Genomic DNA, 24718 nt, shown 5'->3' with positions numbered 1-24718 from the left:
CTGATTGGTCTGTAGTTCTCTGGTTTCCTTTTATCACCCTCTCCTTTATAAATTGGTATTATTATAGATTCCTTCCATTCCTTTGGTATTACACTATTATTTATGACATAGTCAAAGAGAAATTTTAAATAAGGCACTATGTACCACCCCATTGTCTTTAATACCTCCCCAGTAATTTGATCACTTCCTGCTGCTTACGTGATGAGGAGTTCAAAAAATAAAAGTGATTAGGAGAGGGCCTAATGTCGACTTGTAACTGAAGCCATCGTATAAAGGATTAATTGCCATTTCAACAGATAAGTACAACAATCTCGTTGATTTATGCTACAATGGAATAAACAGCACGCGTTCTACATGGTGCCATAACTGACTGCACAAGTGATGCTGGTGATTGAATTAATCCATACTGGCGTAATAAAGTGTGTTTTAATGATTACGCTTGGAAAATAATAAGACAAAACTATACATTTGCGCTCAACATCGTAGTTAATTTCACGATGAATTGTTGATTTGATACCTATTACACAGCTTTTTTAACAGATAATGTCAAATGATACTTTTTGGTTATAAAATGATTCCTACTGAATATAAACTTTCACTGAATTTGTTTTTATCTTACATATGCTAGTGTAACGTAAATTATTAGAGCCAAGTAGCGTATCTCTGTTATCGGTCATTAAAAGACTTTTACAGCACAGAATATAACATTGGATGTAACATTATTTGGGAATATGTCAGTATAATTATACACAAATCAATACCGAACATTCTTGCTTCCTGAAAAGTAATGTCATTGTAGGTCCGGCGATAGTATTAAACTTAACCTTCAGTTTAACTAGAGATTAATCTGATTGCCACTCATCTATCGTTTAAACAGCAGTTTAAAAATACATAACAGTAGGACATGACAGAACAAATGGATCTTGAAGATATGGTCCAGGTGTTTGAAGAAATACTTAGCAAGGATGAACGACCACGGGCACCATGAGTTTTCCGGTCAAGGGCATGCCCAGTACTGTTCTTCTGGGTATAGTTAACCGGTACTCACTCGACACATACCAAACTTAGAATAATGGAATCACAGACTACAGTCTCTATGCTGTCATATAATCATATTATACCACCAGGTAGCCACTTGCAGTTAATCAGTCAAACATTAATTTAAAACACATAGTGTCTAATGCTATCTATAGGGCAAAACACAACTTAATCTCATCTTTATATCAATATTCAGACTTCAACATAGGTAACTAAAATTTTTGGTAAAAATTAAGACATGCCATCAGTGGCAAATTCTGGATTCGCCACCGAGGCATGCAACTAGTAACGAAGCAGTAGCACAATGTTGTACCGTAAGTAAATTCCAATTTTACTACTCCTAATTACTTGACCCTGCAATTCTCTTTGCAGAATTCGTTGGTGACGTCACTGCAAAAGTGCTCGCGTGATTTTATTTCAACAAGAAAATCCTTTTCCACAGACATCATTCCTAATGCAGAGTGACGACTCTGACTTATAAAGCTCAAGAAGACCGCTGTGGAGATCACTGGTCAATAGGAATTTCTGGATTTGAGCCATAGTCTTATCTTTGAACTGTTCAGAAGTGAACATTGCCCTCAATTCGGATTTAAGTCGTATTATATTAAAGTATTTCCCACAGACTTCAATCAATTTACTGAACTGCACTTTAGGAAAATCGCCACACTCAAGCATGTCAGTGAAGGACAAATCTCCTAATGAACAGAAGCGATATTTTAACTGTACTAGAATTTTCAATGGTGGATCAAATATCCCTTCTATTCTGTCCCAGACATTAGCAAATCCACTGCTTCGCATTATTGACACTTTAGACTCTAATGAATTCACTTCGCTGGTGCAAAATGCGATGTCTAGGGTCTTAAAGTGAAGGATGTTAGGCCTATATGTGATATCAGTCAATAAAAATCTTTCATTACAAATATTCAGAAGAAAACTGAACTGAAATTCCGTCAACTTCGCAGGAAACCCGTTTGCCTCATTGACTGTAATGTTACCCCAGTTCCCAGGTTCACTTTCGTTAAGTTCTTGGAGAGGAGCACAATATTCCACCTTGTTGGAGCTAGCTCAGGAAATCTTTTCTTGAGGACACTGTCCAGCAGGTTAGTTTCTCTTAGAATAACTACTAAAAATGTAGGAAAACCACTCATCACTGCGAAGAACATACGATATACTTTCGCGCATGACACAGCTTGAGATAGAATTAAATTAAATTTGTGCGCGTAGCAGTGAGTGAATTCACCCTCAGGAACCACTTCTTTTAATTTAGCTTGCACACCATTCAGCTGACCTGTAAGCACCGCCGCTCCATCGAAAGTCTTCGCAACTTATTTTTCGCGGCAGTCAAAGTTATCCAGACACTCAATCGCAAGTCTTACCAATGTATTCACTGTCCTATCGGAACTCACATTATAGGAACCAAAATCTTTCAACAACATAAACGTATCTGAGAGCCAAGCGGCTTTACTGTAAGTTTCTGGATTGAACGTGCAAACATAGAATTATTGTTTTCTGTTTTTTATTTAAATGTTAAATTTGCATCAAACGAACGGGTTGTAAAAGGCCTTTCAGAGACTCTTTCGTTATTTCTTTCTTAACCCGTTCACCCTCCAGGGTTGGATTATCCCTCGGACTCAGTGAAGTATCCCATCTCTATCGCCTCAAGGGCAGCGCACTGGAGCGTGAGACATTTAATCGGGGATACAACTGGGAAGGAGGAGTAGTACCTTGACCAGGAGGCCTTACCTGGTATGCTGAACAGGGGCCTTGTGGGTGGAAGGAAAAGGCCGTGGCCATCCCAGCATTTCCTCTCGCGTCCTTCGCCGGCTATATAAATATCAACGAGATCTGGGAAAACTGGAAAAAAGTATTTTTTGAATGTGTTGATCAAGTTGTGCCGAAAGTTTCATCTCTATTAAGCGAAAAACGCCATGGATCACTAAAGAGATAACATCGGGTATTCGAAAGAGAAATTGTTTATACAGGAAATGGAAGGAAAACCCAAGTGACAGTAAGTGGGAGAAGTACAGACTGGCTAAGAACAAACTCAAATCATTAATCCGTGATGCCTACAGTTCATATGTCCACACCCTTAGTTCCAATAATAAAGAGCTATCGGCTTTCATCAGAAACAAAAGCGACAACAGTGCTCCACCCGTCTTCAAGTACAACGGACTATCTGTTTCCTCCCCCCAAGAAATAGCAGACACATTTAACAGTAAATTTGAAAATAACTTCAGCACTGCTGACAAGGATGAAGACATGTTCACTACAAGGACAAACCCTTTCTCCCCCCCCCCTCGTTCCCGCCCCCAACTAGCTTGTACTTCACTACTAACGAGGTCGTAACAAGTCTTCGGAGAAATAATAATAATAATAATAATAATAATAATAATAATAATAATAATAATAATAATAATAATAATAATAATAATAATAATAATAATGTTCTTTGTTTTACGTCCCACTAACTACTTTTTAAGGTCTTCGGAGACGCCGAGGTGCCGGAATTTAGTCCCACAGGAGTTCTTTTACGTGCCAGTAAATCTACCGACACGAGGCTGTCGTATTTGAGCACCTTCAAATACCACCGGACTGAGCCAGGATCGAACCTGCCAAGTTGGGGTTAGAAAGCCAGCGCCTTAACCGTCTGAGCCACTCAGCCCGGCTTCGGAGAACTAGACCTCATGTTGCGAACGGCCCAGATAACGTGCCGGCCAGAATTCTCCATCGCTGTGCAGATGCATTAGCACCTTCCCTTTTTGTGCAATATTTAAGATTTCAATGAACAGTGGGACTGTGCCAGAAGAATGGAAGGAAGCAAATGTCGTTCCCTTATTCAAAGTCGGTGACAGGGAAAATGTAGACAACTATCGCCCAGTCTCTATTACATCTGGTTTATGTAAATGCATGGAACGCCTAATTGTTAAACATGTGCTGGATTTTCTGAATGAGAGAAACCTGTTAAATAACAACCAATATGGATTCCTCACTGGAAAATTCTGTACTACACTTTTAACAACAGTAATTGTTGAGTGGCAACATTCCCTGGACCAGTCTAATATATCCCAAGTGGACTGCGTAACTCTCGACTGGAGTAAGGCCTTGGATCAGGTACCTCATCAACGACTGTTGTTAAAACTTAACTAGTATGGCATTCAAGGCAAACTGCAGGCATGGTTTCGATCATTCCTGGTAGGTCGGACGCAGAGCGTTGTGTTCAGTGGGGCCAGGTCAAAACAAACCTCAGTCACCTCGGGTGTGATTCAAGGTAGTGTGATAGGACCGCTTCTGTTCACGATATTTACGCTGGATCTGCCAGGTTGTGTATCGTCATCTATGGCACAGTATGCTGATGTCACCATAATTTTAAGAGCCAGTCGAAATGAGAACGACGTAAATAAGTTACAGTCAGATCTGGATAATGTGGCTCTTTGGTGAAAAATAAATAGAATGTCCATAAGTGTACAGAAATGTAAATATATATGCTTAACTAGAGCAAGATCACAGTTACAACACCAAATTTCACTGTGTGGTGAACACCTGATGCCCTGCACCTCAATAAAATTGCTTGACATTCACATTTGCAGCAATTTAAAATGGAACAAGCATGTAGAGGAAATAAGGTGCAAAGCATACAGCGTTCTGGGATTCATCCGCAGATCTCTACTGGGAGCCAGGAGGAAAGCAGTTCAGACAGCCTATTTGTCATTAGTACGGCCAATACTGTTGTACGGGCTTCCTTCCTGGCACCCTACTACAGTGGAGAACATGATGAAACTAGAGTTCAACGCCGAGCAGAACGACTAATTACTCAACACGGTCATTTAAATACAGCCAGGACACTGCCCTCCATAACAACCCTCTGTAAACAAATAGATATTGCTTTCCTGAGAAAATCCCCCGCAGGTAACATTCACATAAACCCTTTCAAACGCTTACAGGTGAACTATCGTTCCGCTCAAAGAGGTCGAGGGGTGTCCCTTTTCCCTCCACTTGCAAAAACAGTATCATATCAAAGTGGCTTCTTTAATCGTTCTGCTCGGCTGTGGAATGAACTCCCACCACAGATAAAAGAACTACCTCCAGAGAAATTTTGTAAAGAGGTAAAAAGGATGTATATATATTGAAACCTTCTGTACATAATTTTTCTACTGTGTGAATTTTTAGTATGAGTCGAAGGACGGATAGAAGTTTATGGGATCCCGAGTGAGTGAGATTGTATGTGGGTATGAGTGAGCCCGCCTAGCTAAAGTATATGTGGGGTTTCTAGAGAGAGAGAGAGACAGACTCTGTGTGTGTGTGTGTGTGTGTGTGTGTGTGTGTGTGTGTGTGTGTGCGCGCGTGTGTGTGTGTCGAATTACTTGAATGTTGAGCAGGTTTTGTGAGTATTATGTAAATATGCCTTGTAAATACGATAACTGTATATAAGCACATTATGTAGTATGTAATTGTATATTTGAATATTGTAATTTTAAGTGGTGATGGAGGCACTTTCGTGTATGTGACGCTATGCCCTTTCTCCAAATAATAATAATAATAATAATAATAATAATAATAATAATAATAATAATAATAATAATAATAATAATTGTACCGGGCGGTACACCTCCGCGCCGCTAATTCAAACTTTGCGCCAGTTGAAACTCCTCTACTGGAGGAAGCCTGAACTTTAACTACAGTGCTAATTCTCTAATTTCTCAGAAGATGTCCCTATCGGCTCAAGAAGCCAAGTATTCCATCTATGAGCTCGAAGGTTTGGCAGTCTTATTTGCCTTAGAAAAGTTCCGTCTCTATCTGGAACATGTCAAATTCGACCTGGAGACTGATAATCAAGCCTTAAGCTGGGTCTTAGGTAGGCCGCGTCGTACTGGTCGTATAGCCCGGTGGGCCATCCGAATTTCTGCTTTCCAGTTTGATGTTAGGCATATCAGAGGTACTGAAAATATTGTCGCAGACGGACTCAGCCGTATGTTTTCCAATGACGTCGCGACCCATGAATCGGTCGATAGTTAATCACCTCCCGAGTCCATGCTATCTGAGGTTAATGCCATCTTAACAGATGCTCTCATGCTCTTTAGGGATATTGAGAAATATCAACGTGAAGATCCAACGCTGGCTCCGATCATGGAAACCCTTTCTTCTGGGGAACATGTTGTCCCTTATGTATTGAGGAATGGTGTTTTATGTTGCCCGTCGAGGCATGATCAAAAAATGTAAGTTGTAGTTCCAGCTGTACTTGTGCCAATGATCTTCAAGTACTATCATGAGACCCATTTAGGGGGGCATTTAGGCATCTTCAAAACCCGGGAAAAGATACGTGAAATGTTTATCTGGAAGGGAATGGACGGTGAAATTCGTGAACTAGTTAAAGCTTGTAAATCTTGTTTGCTTAGTAAACCAACCATGTCCACCAAGGTAGGCCTTTTGTCTTCTCATCAAGCGTTGCGCCTCATGGAACGTCTCTACATTGATTACGTAGGACCTTTCCCCCAGTCAAAGGGGAATGCCAACAAGTTCATCCTTGTATGTGTAGATGGTTTTACAAGATTTTCTTGGTTATTCCCGACTAAGCTGGCTACCGCTCAGTCCACCATTACCTGTTTAAATTCAATCTTTGCTTCTTTTGGTCCGTGTCAATATATTGTGTCTGACAACGCTAAGGCTTTCACATCCAATCTACACTGACTGACAGAGCAAATGCAACACCAAGAAGGAGTGGTTCGAAAGGGATGAAAGTTGGGGAAAAACAGAGACGGCACGGACGAATAATTGATGTCTATTTCAAACCGATATGCAGGTTACACAATGCGCACGGCATCGACTCAGTAGGATGTAGGACCACCGCGAGCGGCGATGCACGCAGAAACACGTCGAGGTACAGAGTCAATAAGAGTGCGGATGGTGTCCTGAGGGATGGTTCTCCATTCTCTGCCAAACATCTGCCACAGTTGGTCGTCCGTACGAGGCTGGGGCAGAGTTTGCAAACGGCGTCCAATGAAATCCCACACGTGTTCGAATGGTGAGAGATCCGGAGAGTACGCTGGCCACGGAAGCATCTGTACACCTCGTAGAGCCTGTTGGGAGATGCGAGCAGTGTGTGGGGGGCATTATCCTGCTGAAACAGAGCATTGGGCAGCCCCTGAAGGTACGGGAGTGCCACCGGCCGCAGCACATGCTGCACGTAGCGGTGGGCATTTAACGTGCCTTGGATACGCATTAGAGGTGACGTGGAATCATACGCAATAGCGCCCCAAACCATGATGCCGCGTTGTCTAGCGGTAGGGCGCTCCACAGTTACTGCCGGATTTGACCTTTCTCCACGCCGACGCCACACTCGTCTGCGGTGACTATCACTGACAGAACAGAAGCGTGACTCATCGGAGAACACGACGTTCCGCCATTCCCTCATCCAAGTCGCTATAGCCCAGCACCATGCCAGGCGTGCAAGTCTATGCTGTGGAGTCAATGGTAGTCTTCTGAGCGGACGCCGGGAGTGCAGGCCTCCTTCAACCAATCGACGGCAAATTGTTCTGGTCGATATTGGAACAGCCAGGGTGTCTTGCACATGCTGAAGAATGGCGGTTGACGTGGCGTGCGGGGCTGCCACCGCTTGGCGGCGGATGCGCCGATCCTCGCGTGCTGACGTCACTCGGGCTGCGCCTGGACCCCTCGCACGTGCCACATGTCCCTGCGCCAACCATCTTCGCCACAGGCGCTGCACCGTGGACACATCCCTATGGGTATCGGCTGCGATTTGACGAAGCGACCAACCTGTCCTTCTCAGCCCGATCACCATACCCTTCGTAAAGTCGTCTGTCTGCTGGAAATGCCTCCGTTGAGGACGGCCTGGCATTCTTAGCTATACACGTGTCCTGTGGCACACGACAACACGTTCTACAATGACTGTCGGCTGAGAAATCACGGTACGAAGTGGGCCATTCGCCAACGCCGTGTCCCATTTATCGTTCGCTACGTGCGCAGCACAGCGGCGCATTTCACATCATGAGCATACCTCAGTGACGCCAGTCTACCCTGCAATTGGCATAAAGTTCTGAACACTCCTTCTTGGTGTTGCATTTGCTCTGTCAGTCAGTGTATTTCGTAAATTCTGTTTTGATCTGCCCATATCTCATGTGACTACTTCTGCTTATTATTCCCAATCATCTCTTGCCGAAAGAGTCAATCGTAACCTCAGGTCGGCTCTTATTGCTTATCATCATGAAGACCATTCCAGGTGGGACACGTCCCTGCATTGGTTAGCTTTCGCTCTGAATTCGGCGGTTCATGAATCACATAAATTTACTCCAGCTTCTCTGATGTTCAAGTTTGTTCCCAACACGCCGATCTCTAACCTCTGGTCTCTGAGTGACATTCTACCCGAGACAATAGATCCAGATAATATTAAAGATCTCTGGAAGAAGGCTAAAGCCAATCTTAAAGTGTCTCATGAAAAGGTTAGGGAAAGATATGATCGTGGACGGAGACCCACCAAATTGAATGTAGGCGACCAGGTGATGGTCAAGAATTTTGTTCCCGCGGGCAAGCTTGCCCCCAGATTTCATGGGCTGTGCATTATCCTTGATTTTCTTACGCTTGTTACGTTGTTATTAAGCAATCCAGCCACCGAGAGGATATTTAGGGTTCACCTGTCGCAGGTGAAACCTGTGTAGCTTTCGCGCTAACGTAGCTGATTTTATAATTGTTTTAACATTTTGAAAGTATTCGGAAGGTTATATTTTTTTTTTGGGGGGGGGGTTCATTTTGAGGCCTTCTGCTCTTGGAATCAGGTTCTTTAAGCATTTACTGTACACCTTCCCCGACCAGTTAAACTGCCATCCTGTCCTTACCATGGCCATTACCATGCTCCCGTCTCCTGCTTACATAAAACAGTGGCTATTTAAATGAAATAAATTTCTCCACGCCGCTGGCCCCTCAAACTCACCACTAAGCCTGTGCCCTAAAAGAATTATGGTCCAACAAATTCTGCCGCCGAGATCTTAATGTTTCAGTGCCCCCGCAGGAGCGCGGCTCCGTACCGCCACTGAGGTGGGGTATGGGCCCGCCCCTCTTCAGTGAGGCCAACCAGCGTACGGAGAGCCAAGCCCTCCTCCCGGCCAAGGCTGATGTGCGGCGCACAACCTGCAACTTGCCCGCGACCTATATCTTCGCCGCGGGCGCGGCGTGCTTCAACTCCACGGCTCCTTTCATAGTGCGAGCGAGCAGTATCTCAGGGTACTCGAGGGGTCCGAGCGGCCTCCTCTGGACACAAGCAGCAGCGGCCGGTCTGGCCGTCAAACTTAATCAACATTGAATGTACTTAATCAGCTACATGGACATTTAATATCAACAATGACTACATTTTTGAATTCAACTGCAATATTTGGTGGACTTAGAAAATTTTCCTTCACTTTCAAGTATTAAAAGTTTTTCCTTCTGAATTCAACTTCTACAAGCATAAAGACATTCCTTCAAAAGTTACTACAAAGGAATTTTGAAACTGGATCCAATCATTTTAAGAAAACTTGTTTGTAAATCCTTCTGCAATTAATTTCTATTTCTACAGCATAACTTGGACCTTGTTTTAAAACAAAAGTTTATGTTCTTCTGTGTTACCCCTTGGAGGGGCTTTTGGGGGGGGGGTCTGTACCGGGCCTTACACCTCCGCGCCGCTAATTCAAACATTGCGCCAGTTGAAACTCCTCTACTGGAGGAAGCCTGAACTTTAACTACAGTGCTAATTCTCTAATTTCTCAGAAGATGTCCCTACTTGTAAATTTTGAAGTGTTCAGAACTGTGTCGTTTTCGATGTATTTTTGTTTTGCCTGTAGTAAGAAGTGTGAACATTCTCTTCTAGATGGCACTACTGAAGGACTACAATGGTGCACCCTAGTGCGAAGTGAAAGAACTGGTTTTTTTGGAGAAATTTTGTGTTCAAAAGTTTGTTCTTTGTTAAATTTCTTTCAGTCATTGTTTAGGTTGGCTGTATAACCCTGCTCTTTCCCCTTGTTTTGAATTTACCAATCCCGAATTTCTCTAATTAATTTTCCACCAATAATGTGTTTCTTCTTCATCTGGTGTAGGGGTTTTCGTTGTTAGCCAATAAAATGATTGTGGGCGGGTGTTATCATTCCTGAAAGGTCTCGAATGTTCCGCGAGGGTATATAAACTGCTGATTTTCGGGTCTCTGCGCCACTTCAGTAACACCTATCGTTGTGTAAATTATGTAGCAGGGGGCGGGAAGCGCCTCTTTCTTCGGGCAGCAGTTCAACCACCATGTAATGGCCGTCTTATAACTTATTTTCTTGCCAGCTCAGCAGTTTAACCCTCGGGGCGGGTTCGAAACTTTCTACCATGTAACTTTCCTCTAAAATGTAAAAGACTCTTGATTTAAATTCTGCCTCTGTAACTACACATTGGGATAGAGAGTGCCTAACCCTCTTGAGATCCCTTTCATATTGTTTTTGAGGTGACTCATCCCTTTTTCTTCGTTTCGTAATGTAATAGTTTTCCTATCGTGTCACCTCTTTAGTATGGGATTAGCCCTTGCATAAGCGGCCTAAGGCCAAATTAGGTTTTAATTAAGTATATTCGGAGTGCCAGTTTCGCCTCCACTCATGTTTGTATTTTGGGGCCTTGTGATTTTCCTGTTTATTTACTAAATCGGCCGCAGTAGGTTGGGTATTTTTACCCCTGTGTTTATGTCCTTAGAGGACAGCTTGAGGGTGGAATTTGGTGTGGCCTTTGATAGGCTGGAAATTTTAGAGCGGGTGGCTCTTCCAAAAAAAAATTGTTTCTGTGTGCCTCGAGGAGGCTTTTACTATGTAATTGGGAGCAGGTGCTCTTGAGCATGATTGGGGTCTTCTGCCCCTTGGGTGAATCTTTAGTACGGGTAAAGTTGGGCTTATAGCTCAAGAGTTGTGTGTCTGGCTCTCGGAGCCCAAATCCTGTAACTACTGTAATTGTACATTCTCTATTAGTTGCTAGGCTACTAAGTACCTGTTATTTTTGTTATTTCTTGATCTTGAAAAGAAAATATAACCTTGTGAAATTTTAAATTAACTTTAATTTCGTAGATTGAGACCTATTCATCCCAGCACCTTCTTTCACCTCTAATTACCACGGATAACTCCGTATCAAGTGGTAGCAGAGCGTGGTTGAATGGGTCTCAAAGTAGCCTCTTTTGACGGCTAAACAGTGCTTTGTTTTCGAACTCTAACAATTTTCTCAGTTGCTGGAATTTTTTGATTTTTCCTTTTTTTCAAAATTGTTTTGTCATCATGCCCGGCCCTCGCGATGTCCTCCATCTCAACTATTTGCGCAAGGAGGAATTGATCTATGAATTAACAATGAGAAATGTGTAATCTGGAGGCACGGTTGCGGTAGACACAAATAAGCTTAGAGAGTCCCTTGATTTGCCCATTTCCATCCCCACTTTGAGAGAGAAAGAAATTGACGACTCTCTTTCCACGATCACTGATAATACTACTGAGCTGGCATCTGTGATTACCTTTTTTGAAGAAAATGACCCTTCTCCTAATCAAATCAAACGTGTGCAAGCAAGGTTATTTCATTTTTCTAATAGAGTTAACGATCTGTTGTCTCTGAAGTTGAATGACGTTCAGAGGAAGGAATCTAGCGTTGTTCTTGAAAATCTTCCTGAATTGTCCAGTAAGGTTACCCAATTGTTAACTGGGGAGGTTCCTCCCAAAACCGACCAACCCGCTACGGTAAACGTAGACAGCGAGGACCGTTCTCCCACCGGGGAAGAAAGTACTAAATCGATAGGAGTTCAACAAACCTCTGCCCCATTAGAACATGAATCTGAACGACGTACCTCATTGAATAATGTACGTTCTGAATTAGCTTCTTCGCCACTTAAATCTTTACCTACTATGTCACCCGGGTTCAGCAGCTTTCCTCATCCATTGGCAATGGAGGTATTTCTAAGTTTTCGGTTAACTCTACCAGTGAAGTTATTTCATTCTTAAGGTTTTTAGTTGAATTTCAGGATCATGCCCTTATTTTATCTCTTTCTCCGTGTCAAATTTTGCAGATCATTTATCCCTATGCAATTGGTGTTCTCTCAGACAAAATTGTTAGGGCAATAGCGGAACAGTCATCTATTGAACATTTTCATGCACACCTGCTTGTTAATTTCATCCCTGCTCGTGCGAGGTCATCTCTGATTCAGAAGTACTATTATCGTGTACAGAGACTGGATGAAAATCATGCTGATTTCATACAAGACATTAAATTCTATACCAGGTTGTTTGCTCTTCACTTCCCTGAAGATCAGATTGTACAGGCCATTGCGGAAGGCATTCCTCCGTCTTACAGATCATACTTGTGTTTTGCGCAAACGTTTGCCGAGTTAGAGGCTATGGCTGTCTCAGCCGAAGGAGTCACATACGCCGAAACCTTGCGTGTCGCAAAAGAACCCCCTCCTTCTTTTAGTAATCCCCGACCTCCACCTCGCCGACCAGTTACACCCCGTAAATGTTATGCTTGCGGGTCGCCTGACCATCTTCGCAATAAATGTCCATTGGTCAAATCTAGTAGGACAAATAATGGAGCAGGTTCATCACAAGGCTGTTTTAAATGTGGGGCTTTCTTACATATCGCCAAGAATTGTCCAAATTTGAATAGCACCCCCTCCTGCTCAACTTCTGGTGCAACTTCCACCAATGCCAATAATAATAAGTGACTAGTGGCTTCGGCTGAGTCAACTAATCCATCTTCCCGAGGCTCAGCCCCTTGTAAACATGTCGAAATTTCAGGGAAAACTCTGTCTTCAAATTTATTCTTTGAAGGTCCCAAAGAATGTCTTAGGATTGCGGCGGATACCCCCGCACCTGTGCCTTTCCTCAAAATTGAGTTAAATAATGAACCTGTAACAGCTTTACTAGATTCAGGCAGTGTGTGTTCTATTATTTCAGCTGAATGGTATTCCAAATTGAAAACAGTTTGTAAACTTCCTGACTATTGCTCATCTTCTGTTCAATATGTTTCGGCTAATTCATCTCCATTAGAAATTTTAGGTTCCTTAAAAGCCAAAATTCGTATTTCTAAATTTACTTAGAAAGTTAAATTGTTTGTGGCTAAGCATTGGTCTTGCCGCATTATATTGGGAGCCGACTTCATGTCCCATACTGGTCTGGTGTTCGATCTTCAGAGTAGGTCATGCACTTTCAAATTTGCTTTTAATTGTAAAATCCCCTTATTGAAATGTAATTCTGCACCATGTTTATCTATTTCGCCTACCCAGGATGAGATGTTGTTAGATCTTAGACATCTACCTGAGGAGCAGGCTGACAGTATTCGTAAGTTGTGTCAGTCGTTTCCAGAGGTGTTCTCTGATACTCTTGGTGTTACTGACCTGATCGAATACAAAATTGAGGTCACGGATTCGATTCCTGTCCGTTTTCCACCTTAAACCTAAAATGAAGGCATTGAAAGAAATCATCGATCAAATGTTAAAGGATGGTATTATTAGGCCCTCTAAGTCGGCGTATTCTTCGCCTATTTTTCTAGTCCCGAAACACCAAGGTGGCTTCAGGTCCGTCATTGATTATAGGGCTCTCAATCGGAAGGTGGTGTTACAATCTGTGCCCCTTCCTGACCTCCATTCTTGTTTTTCATGGTTTCGCAAAGCTAAGTTCTTCACCATCTTGGATCTAAATCAGGCCTATAATCAAATTCCTCTGGCTGAAGAATCCAAACATCTTACAGCGTTTGCCACGGATTGGAATTTGTATGAATACAACCGCGTGCCTTTCGGGCTCCCCACCGGAGCAGCTGTACTCACTAGACTGCTTCTAATTGTAAAATCCCCTTATTGAAATGTAATTCTGCACCATGTTTATCTATTTCGCCTACCCAGGATGAGATGTTGTTAGATCTTAGACATCTACCTGACATCAAATTCGAGTACTTGTACCACTATCTCGATGATGTCGTCGTATTTTCGGAGACTTTTGAAGAACATCTAGATCTAGTTCTCAATCGCCTTCGTAAGGCTGGGTTAACTGTGAAATTGTCTAAGGTCGCCTTCGCTAAGCCCTCTATGTCATTCCTAGGGCATATTGTCTTGCCCGATGGTGTCGCAGTCGATCACTCTAGAACACAGGCCATCCGTGATTTCGAGCCTCCCAAGGACATCAAAGTTATTGCCAGGTTCATTGGTATGGTGAATTTCTTCAGGAAATTTATTCCTACCTTCGCTAATAGAGCGGCGTCCTTGAACCTCCTTCGTAGGAAAGGCATAAAATTCGAGTGGGGGCCTTCGCAACAAGCCGCTTTTGAAGACCTGCAATTAGCTCTCTGTAATGCCCCTGTCCTTGCAATACCAGATTTCTCGAAGAAATTCATCGTCCAAACCGACGCGTCGTCGTCCTTCTTCAAGAGACTGAACTAGGGAGACGCCCCATCGCCTATGCATCTAGGACTCTATCGGCTCAAGAAGCCAAGTATTCCATCTATGAGCTCGAAGGTTTGGCAGTCTTATTTGCCTTAGAAAAGTTCCGTCTCTATCTGGAACATGTCAAATTCGACCTGGAGACTGATAATCAAGCCTTAAGCTGGGTCTTAGGTAGGCCGCGTCGTACTGGTCGTATAGCCCGGTGGGCCATCCGAATTTCTGCTTTCCAATTTGATGTTAGGCATATCAGAGGTACTGAAAATATTGTCGCAGACGGACTCAGCCGTATGTTTTCCAATGACGTCGCGACCCATGAATCGGTCGATAGTTAATCACCTCCCGAGTCCATGCTATCTGAGGTTAATGCCATCTTAACAGATGCTCTCATGCTCTTTAGGGATATTGAGAAATATCAACGTGAAGATCCAACGCTGGCTCCGATCATGGAAACCCTTTCTTTTGGGAAACATGTTGTCCCTTATGTATTGAGGAATGGTGTTTTATGTTGCCCGTCGAGGCATGATAAAGTAATGTAAGTTGTAGTCCCAGCTGTACTTGTGCCAATGATCTTCAAGTACTATCATGAGACCCCATTAGGGGGGCATTTAGGCATCTTCAAAACCCGGGAAAAGATGCGTGAAATGTTTATCTGGAAGGGTATGGACGGTGAAATTCGTGAACTAGTTAAAGCTTGTAAATCTTGTTTGCTTAGTAAACCAACCATGTCCACCAAGGTAGGCCTTTTGTCTTCTCATCAAGCGTCGCGCCCCATGGAACGTCTCTACATTGATTACGTAAGACCTTTCCCCCAGTCAAAGGGGAATGCCAACAAGTTCATCCTTGTGTGTGTAGATGGTTTTACAAGATTTTCTTGGTTATTCCCGACTAAGCTGGCTACCGCTCAGTCCACCATTACCTGTTTAAATTCAATCTTTGCTTCTTTTGGTCCGTGTCAGTATATTGTGTCTGACAACGCTAAGGCGTTCACATCCAATCTACACTGACTGACAGAGCAAATGCAACACCAAGAAGGAGTGGTTCGAAAGGGATGAAAGTTGGGGAAAAACAGAGACGGCACGGACGAATAATTGATGTTTATTTCAAACCGATATGCAGGTTACACAATGCGCACGGCATCGACTCAGTAGGATGTAGGACCACCGCGAGCGGCGATGCACGCAGAAACACGTCGAGGTACAGAGTCAATAAGAGTGCGGATGGTGTTCTGAGGGATGGTTCTCCATTCTCTGTCAACCATTTGCCACAGTTGGTCGTCCGTACGAGGCTGGGGCAAAGTTTGCAAACGGCGTCCAATGAGATCCCACACGTATTCGATTGGTGAGAGATCCGGAGAGTACGCTGGCCACGGAAGCATCTGTACACCTCGTAGAGCCTGTTGGGAGATGCGAGCAGTGTGTGGGCGGGCATTATCCTGCTGAAACAGAGCATTGGGCAGCCCCTGAAGGTACGGGAGTGCCACCGGCCGCAGCACATGCTGCACGTAGCGATGGGCATTTAACGTGCCTTGAATACGCACTAGAGGTGGCGTGGAATCATATGCAATAGCGCCCCAAATCATGATGCCGCGTTGTCTAGCGGTAGGGCGCTCCACAGTTACTGCCGGATTTGACCTTTCTCCACGCCGACGCCACACTCGTCTGCGGTGACTATCACTGACAGAACAGAAGCGTGACTCATCGGAGAACACGACGTTCCGCCATTCCCTCATCCAAGTCGCTATAGCCCGGCACCATGCCAGGCGTGCACGTCTATGCTGTGGAGTTGTGACGTACCCACTTTGCCCACAGATGTATGACAAATTTATAACGTGGCGGGTCACTTTAATATTAAAATAAGTAAATGATATGTCATTGTTCCTCCAGAAACAGTATCCCAAGGGCGCCAGTCTTCAAGCTTATGGCTTGAAAACAAAAGTAGATAATTAATAATAATAAATAAAAATACGTAATGAGACTCAAAAAACTCCCAGGGGTGGGGTGAACGGAACGCAAATCATTAAGTACACTAACTTGGAATTTAAGGATCATTAATAATCATTTCATAAAATACAAATTAAAACAGCTATTTATTAAGATGAAAACGTGACGTAACGGCGTATTAACGAAATCTGAACTTACGGAAGCAAAAGAAAAAGTGAATGAAATTAACTTTAAGAAAATGAACTGTTGCGCGAAACCTTGCAGTAACTTATGCCATAAGCTCACCAAATGTAGACTCTGTTGTCTTGAAGCTGAAGATGGGTGGATCTCTCGTACAGGCTGCCTCATCTGTTGTTGGATTCCAGTCCTACATCCACATTTCCTGTCTTTAACACTTCCTATTGTACTCCTTACATAAAGTCGTAATGAGTCCTAATTTTAAGTGCAAAACCACCATGGGTTATGTTCATGGAGAGAATACATTCGTATTCTTCCGTATTACGGAACAGTAGCGTAGCTAAATTCATAATAAAAGCTCTCCTCCCCTATACCAGTCAGAACCGGTCTCCCGTTGACTACCTCTCGTCATTGAGATAACAAGTCCCAATGAGAGTAACTTTTGAGTAGAATATACTCAGATGCGAAGTGAACTAAGTTAAAATCTTCTCCGATGTGTAGACGTAGAATCGTAGTAAGAGTATCTTCCAAGCGTGAGAATCAGAATCAGAATGTCCGAATCTCCGAATGTCCTCTCCAGCCCTTGTCGGTGGTATTTATCGGTTCAAAAGTCTCCTTCCATCAGCCATATCACATGGTCCAGTAAGATTCGAGGTCTCATCCCTTCTCCCTTGTATAGCTGTGCATCCATCACGTTGCTTCATTACGTTCATTCACATAGGCTGAACTTTCCCGCTGAAATAAAGCGTCCCGAAGCTGAGTTTGAAAAGTGGGTGTTAATAATGTATCAACTGTCTCATCATGAGGTGGAGAGGGTAAGGTCTCTCGTAAGCTCGATGACGTACTTTTGCTGGAACTGGGCTGAAATTAGCCTGCTGACTCTGGTCACCTCACAACGCTATTGGAAAGTTTACTGCAAGTTATAAATATGAGTGATGTTGAAATACTTTACCCAATAATTTGTTCGTTCAGAATACGTTATAGCCGCGATACAAAGATATGAAATGATGATTGAAATGGATGATAAAAGCCCTATATATATATTAATTTAAAATGACCCATCAGTGATCAAATATATACATCTTATCAATTAAATATATAGTTCAATAATTAAAAACATTCAGTGATGTCCCAAACATCACAGAGTCAATGGTAGTCTTCTGAGCGGACGCCGGGAGTGCAGGCCACCTTCAACCAATCGACGGGAAATTGTTCTGGTCGATATTGGAACAGCCAGGGTGTCTTGCACATGCTGAAGAATGGCGGTTGACGTGGCGTGCGGGGCTGCCACCGCTTGGCGGCGGATGCGCCGATCCTTGCGTGCTGACGTCACTCGGGCTGCGCCTGGACCCCTCGCACGTGCCACATGTCCCTGCGCCAACCATCTTCGCCACAGGCGCTGCACCGTGGACACATCCCTATGGGTATCGGCTGCGATTTGACGAAGCGACCAACCTGTCCTTCTCAGCCCGATCACCATACCCCTCGTAAAGTCGTCTGTCTGCTGGAAATGCCTCCGTTGACGGCGGCTTGGCATTCTTAGCTATACACGTGTCCTGTGGCACACGACAACACGTTCTACAATGACTGTCGGCTGAGAAATCACGGTACGAAGTGGGCCATTCGCCAACGCCGTGTCCCATTTATCGTTCGCTACGTGCGCAGCACAGCGGCGCATTTCACATCATGAGCATACCTCAGTGACGCCAGTCTACTCTGCAATTGGCATGAAGTTCTGACCACTCCTTCTTAGTGTTGCATTTGCTCTGTCAGTCAGTGTATTTCGTAAATTCTGTTTTGATCTGCCCATATCTCATGTGACTACTTCTGCTTATTATCCCCAATCATCTCTTGCCGAAAGAGTCAATCGTAACCTCAGGTCGGCTCTTAGTGCTTATCATCATGAAGACCATTCCAGGTGGGACACGTCCCTGCATTGGTTAGCTTTCGCTCTGAATTCGGCAGTTCATGAATCACATAAATTTACTCCAGCTTCTCTGATGTTCAAGTTTGTTCCCAACACGCCGCTCTCTAACCTCTGGTCTCTGAGTGACATTCTACCCGAGACAATAGATCCAGATAATATTAAAGATCTCTGGAAGAAGGCTAAAGCCAATCTTAAAGTGTCTCATGAAAAGGTTAGGGAAAGATATGATCGTGGACGGAGACCCACCAAATTGAAGGTAAGCGACCAGGTGATGGTCAAGAATTTTGTTCCCGCGGGCAAGCTTGCCCCCAGATTTCATGGGCCTTGCATAATCCTTGATTTTCTTACGCCGGTTACGTTGTTGTTAAGCAATCCAGCCACCGAGAGGATATTTAGGGTTCACCTGTCGCAGGTGAAACCTGTGTAGCTTCCGCGCTAACGTAGCTGATTTTATAATTGTTTTAACATTTTGAAAGTATTCGGAAGGTTATATTTTTTTTTGGGGGGGGGGGTTCATTTTGAGGCCTTCTGCTCTTGGAATCAGGTTCTTTAAGCATTTACTGTACACCTTCCCCGACCAGTTAAACTGCCATCCTGTCCTTACCATGGCCATTACCATGCTCCCGTCTCCTGCTTACATAAAACAGTGGCTATTTAAATGAAATAAATTTCTCCACGCCGCTGGCCCCTCAAACTCACCACTAAGCCTGTGCCCTAAAAGAATTATGGTCCAACAAATTCTGCCGCCAAGATCTTAATGTTTCAGTGCCCCCGCAGCAGCGCGGCGCCGTACCGCCACTGAGGTGGGGTATGGGCCCGCCCCTCTTCAGTGAGGCCAACCAGCGTACGGAGAGCCGGAGCCCTCCTCCCGGCCAAGGCTGATGTGCGGCGCACAACCTGCAACTTGCCCGCTACCTGTATCTTCGCCGCGGGCGCGGCGTGCTTCAACTCCACGGCTCCTCTCATAGTGCGGGCGAGCAGTATCTCAGGGTACTCGAGGGGTCCGAGCGGCCTCCTCTGGACACAAGCAGCAGCGGCCGGTCTGGCCGTCAAACTTAATCAACATTGAATGTACTTAATCAGCTACATGGACATTTAATATCAACAATGACTACATTTTTGAATTCAACTGCAATATTTGGTGGACTTAGAAAATTTTCCTTCACTTTCAAGTATTAAAAGTTTTTCCTTCTGAATTCAACTTCTACAAGCATAAAGACATTCCTTCAAAAGTTACTACAAATAAATTTTGAAACTGGATCAAATCATTTTAACAAAACTTGTTTGTAAATCCTTCTGCAATTAATTTCTATTTCTACAGCATAACTTGGACCTTGCTTTAAAACAAAAGTTTATGTTCTTCTGTGTTACCCCTTGGAAGGACATTTGGGGGGGGGGGAGGTCTGTACCGGGCGGTACATCTCCGCGCCGCTAATTCAAACTTTGCGCCAGTTGAAACTCCTCTACTGGAGGAAGCCTGAACTTTAACTACAGTGCTAATTCTCTAATTTCTCAGAAGATGTCCCTACTTGTAAATTTTGAAGTGTTCTGAACTGTGTCGTTTTCGATGTATTTTTGTTTTGCCTGTAGTGAGAAGTGTGAACATTCTCTTCTAGGTTGCACTACTGAAGGACTACAATGGTGTACCCTAGTGCGAAGTGAAAGAACTGTTCTTTTGGAGAAATTTTGTGTTCAAAAGTTTGTTCTTTGTTAAATTTCTTTCAGTCATTGTTTAGGTTGGCTGTATAACCCTGCTCTTTCCCTTTGTTTTGAATTTACCAATCCCGAATTTCTCTAATTAATTTTCCACCAATAATGTGTTTCTTCTTAATCTGGTGTAGGGGTTTTCGTTGTTAGCCAATAAAATGATTGTGGGCGGGTGTTATCATTCCTGAAAGGTCTCGAATGTTCCGCGAGGGTATATAAACTGCTGATTTTCGGGTCTCTGCGCCACTTCAGTAACACCTATCGTTGTGTAAATTATGTATCTGGGGGCGGGAAGCGCCTCTTTCTTCGGGCAACAGTTCAACCACCATGTAATAACTTATTTTCTTGCCAGCTCAGCAGTTTAACCCTCGGGGCGGGTTCGAAACCTTCTACCATGTAACTTTCCTCTAAAATGTAAAAGACTCTTGATTTAAATTCTGCCTCTGTAACTACAAATTGGGATAGAGAGTGCCTAACCCTCTCGAGATCCCTTTCATATTGTTTTTGAGGTGACTCATCCCTTTTTCTTCGTTTCGTAATGTAATAGTTTTCCTATCGTGTCACCTCTTTAGTATGGGATTAGCCCTTGCATAAGCGGCCTAAGGCCAAATTGGGTTTTAATTAAGTATATTCGGAGTGCCAGTTTCGCCTCCACTCATGTTTGTATTTTGGGGCCTTGTAATTTTCCTGTTTATTTACTAAATCGGCCGCAGTAGGTTGGGTATTTTTACCCCTGTGTTTATGTCCTTAGAGGACAGCTTGAAGGTGGAATTTGGTGTGGCCTTTGATAGGCTGGAACTTTTAGAGCGGGTTGCTCTTCGAAAAAAAAAAATGTTTCTGTGTGCCTCGAGGAGGCTTTTACTTTGTAATTGGGAGCAAGTGCTCTTGAGCATGATTGGGGTCTTCTGCCCCTTGGGTGAATCTTTAGTACGGGTAAAGTTGGGCTTATAGCTCAAGAATTGTGTGTCTGGCTCTCGGAGCCCAAATCCTGTAACTCCTGTAATTGTACATTCTCTATTTGTTGCTAGGCTACTAAGTACCTGTTATTTTTGTTGTTTCTTGATCTTGAAAAGAAAATATAACCTTGTGAAATTTTAAATTAACTTTAATTTCGTAGATTGAGACCTATTCATCCCAGCACCTTCTTTCACCTCTAACTACCACGGATAACTCCGTAACAATAATAATAATAATAATAATAATAATAATAATAATAATAATAATAGTAATTGTTACGGAGATATCCGTGGTAGTTAGAGGTGAAAGAAGGTGCTGGGATGAACAGGTCTCAACTTACGAAATTAAAGTTAATTTAAAATTTAACAAAGGTTATATTTTCTTTTCGAGATCAAGAAATAACAAGTAAAACAGGAACACAGTTGTATATCAACAAGTTAAGAAAGTACAATTACAATTTTTTAAATGTATTTTGGGCTTCGGGCCCCAGATTCACAATTCTTGAGCAATTAGCCCAACATTACTTATACACCAGGTTCAACAAAGGGGCAGAAAACCCCAATCATGCCAAGGAGCATTTGCTCCCAATTACCCTGTGAGGCACACAGAAAATACCATTTAAGAAAGAGCAACCCGCTCTCAAAGTTCAAGCCAATTCAAAGGCCACTCCAAACTCCACTTTCAAGCTGCCCTACGGGCACACCACAACAGGGGTAATGATACCCAACCTACTGAGGTCTATTCAATAAAGACACAGGACAATTACATGGCCCCAAAATACCAACTAGAGGGGAGGCGTAACTTGCACTCCTAATACACCTTTTTTTTTAAACCTATTTGGCTCTAGGCCGCTTATGCAAGGGCTAAACCCATACTACGGAGGTGACACGATAGGAAAACTTTATTACATTATGAAGAGATGGAAAACGGTTATGAAAACGTAGTCACCTCAAAACAAAGTGAGTGGGAGCTCGAGAGGGTTAGGCACTCTCTATCCCAATTGTAGTTAAAGTTACAGAATTTATACCAGGAGTCGTTTACATTATAAAAGTAAGTTACATGATAAAAGTTTCGAACCTGCCCCGAGGGTTAAACTGCTGAGCTAGCAAACAAAGAAGTTATTAACAGACCATTACGTGATGGATGAACTGCCGCCTGAAGAAAGGGGCGCTTCCCGCCCCCTGCTAGATAATCACACTAGGAAAGATGTTACTGAAGTGGCCAGGAGACCAGGAAATCAGCAGTTTATATATCCTCGCGGAAAATTCGAGACGTTTCATGAATGAGAACCCACACCCCCTCAACTTTATTGGTTAGGATCAAGCAACATATCCATATCGGAGAAGACACACATTATTGGTTAAAAATTAATTGAATAAATTCGGGATTGGCTAAATTCAAAACAAGCGCAAAGAGAAGTGTTATACTGCCAACCCAAAAAATGACTGAAAGAAAATTTAACAAAGAGCAAACTTATGAACACAAAATTTCTCAAAAAACAGTTCCTTCACTTCGCACCAGGGTGCGCAATTGTAGTTCTTAAGTGGTGCCATCTGGAAGAGAATGTTCACACTTCTTGCTACAGAGAAAACAAAAACGAATCGAAACTGACATAGTTCAGAACATTACAAAATTTACAGTAGGGACATCTTCTGAGAAATCTTAGAATTAATGTGGTTGTTAAAGTTCAGGCTTCCTCCAGTAGAGGAGTTTCAACTGGCGCAATGTTTGAATTAGCGGCGTGGAGGTGTACCACCCGGTACAGACCAAACAAGTTTTCTTAAATTGGTTGGATCCAGTTTAAAAATTCTTTGTAGTAGCCTTTGATGTAATGTCTTTATGCTTGTAGTAGTTGAATTCACAAGGAAAAACTTTTAATTCTTGAAAGGGAAGAAAAATTTTCTAAGTCCACCAAATATTGCAGTAGATCCAAAAATGTAGTAATTGTTGATATGAAATGTCCATGTAGCAGATTAAGTACATTCAATTATTAAGTTTGACGGCCAGACCGGCCGCCGCTGCTTGTGTTCATAGGAGGCCGCTCGGACCCCTCAAGTACCCTGAGATACCGCTCGCCCGCACCATGAGAGGGGTAGTGGTGCTGAAGCACGCCGCACCCGCGGCGAATGTTTACATACCGCGGGCAAGTTGCAGGAGGTGCGCCGCATATCAGCCTTGGCCGGGAGGAGGGCTCCGGCTCGCCGTACACTGGTTGACCTCACTGAAGTAAATCGGGCCCGTGCTCTACTCCAGTAGCGGCACGGCGCAGCGCGGCTGCGGGGGCACTGAAACATTAAGATCTCGGCGGCAGAATTGTTGGACCATAATGATTTTCGGGTACAGTACTTGTGGTGGAGCGGAGGGTCCAGCGGCGTGGAAATATTTATTTCATTTCAATTAGCCACTTGTGGTGGTATAGCAGGAGACGGGAGCGTGGTAATGGCCATGGCAAGGACAGGATAGCATTTTAGGTGGTCGGGGCAGGTTGTACAATGAACATTAGAAAATAAAGAACATAATTCCAAGGGCAGAAGGCCTCAAACTGAAACCAAAATATAACCTCAGATTTCTTTCCAAATGTAAAAAAAGCTAAGTTAGTGCGACAATTACACAGGTTTCACCTGGGACAGGATTATCTAGGATTATGCACGGCCCATGAAATCTGGGGTAAGCTTGCCCGCGGGAACAAAATTTGTGACCATCACCTGGTCACCTACCTTCAAATTGGTGGGTCTCCGTCCACGATCATATCTTTCCCTAACCTTTTCATGAGACACTTTAAGATTGGCTTTAGCCTTCTTCCAAAGATCTTTAATATTATCAGGATCTATTGTCTCAGGTAGAATGTCACTCAAAGACCAAAGGTTAGAGAGCGGCGTGTTAGGAACAAAATTGAACATCAACGAAGCTGGAGTAAACCTATGAGATTCATGAACCTCCGAATTCAAAGCAAAAGCTAACCAATGCAGGGACGTGTCCCACCTAGAATGATCTTCATGATGATCGGCAATCAGCGCCGACCTCAGATTACGATTGACCCGTTCAGCCAGAGATGGTTGCGGATGATAAGCAGAAGCAGTTACATGAGATATGGACAGATCAAAACAGAATTTACGAAATAGATTAGATGTGAACGCCTTAGCATTGTCAGACCCAATATATTGACACGGACCAAAAGAAGCAAAGATCGAATTTAAACAAGTAACGGCGGACTGAGCGGTAGCCAGCTTAGTCGGAAATATCCAAGAAAATCTTGTAAAACCATCTACACATACAAGGATAAACTTGTTGGCATTCCCCTTAGACTGGGGGAAGGGTCCTACGTAATCGATGTAGAGACGTTCGATTGGGCGCGACGCTTGATGAGAAGACAAAAGCCCTTGCCTAGTTGACATAGTGGGTTTACTAAGCCAACATGATTTACAAGATTTTACCAGTTCACGGATTTCTCCGTCCATACTCTTCCAAATGAACATTTCACGAATCTTTTCTCGGGTTTTGAAGATGCCTAAATGCCCCCCTAGTGGGGTCTCATGATAGTACTTGAAGATCATT

This window comes from Anabrus simplex, chromosome 3, assembly GCF_040414725.1.
Source record: "Anabrus simplex isolate iqAnaSimp1 chromosome 3, ASM4041472v1, whole genome shotgun sequence".
NCBI classification, from domain to species: domain Eukaryota; kingdom Metazoa; phylum Arthropoda; class Insecta; order Orthoptera; family Tettigoniidae; genus Anabrus; species Anabrus simplex.
This window is presented reverse-complemented; position numbering follows the sequence as displayed.